The sequence below is a fragment of the Penaeus monodon genome, chromosome 22 (genome assembly GCF_015228065.2).
Source record: "Penaeus monodon isolate SGIC_2016 chromosome 22, NSTDA_Pmon_1, whole genome shotgun sequence".
Classification (NCBI taxonomy): Eukaryota; Metazoa; Arthropoda; class Malacostraca; order Decapoda; family Penaeidae; genus Penaeus; species Penaeus monodon.
Window position 1 is genome coordinate 8,566,356 of NC_051407.1, and position 262 is coordinate 8,566,617.

The following is a 262-nucleotide window of genomic DNA, read 5'->3' on the forward strand; positions in this document are numbered from 1 at the left end:
AGTCTTAACTACACAAATAATTTGAAACGCTGATAATTATGAAATGTTTAACAATACTTGTGGCTATATGAATTATACTTTAACAATACAAGTCCTCATTATCGCAGCAGAACAATGGTGAGCAGGGGTTAGCGGTACTATGTGTAATATAATAAGTTATATATGTGTGAAGTAGCCGTGCTGAAAATATATTGGGTCTAATTACGATACAGGTATACTAACTTGAATTTTACGTTTCTGGTATCTGATAATGATATTGTCT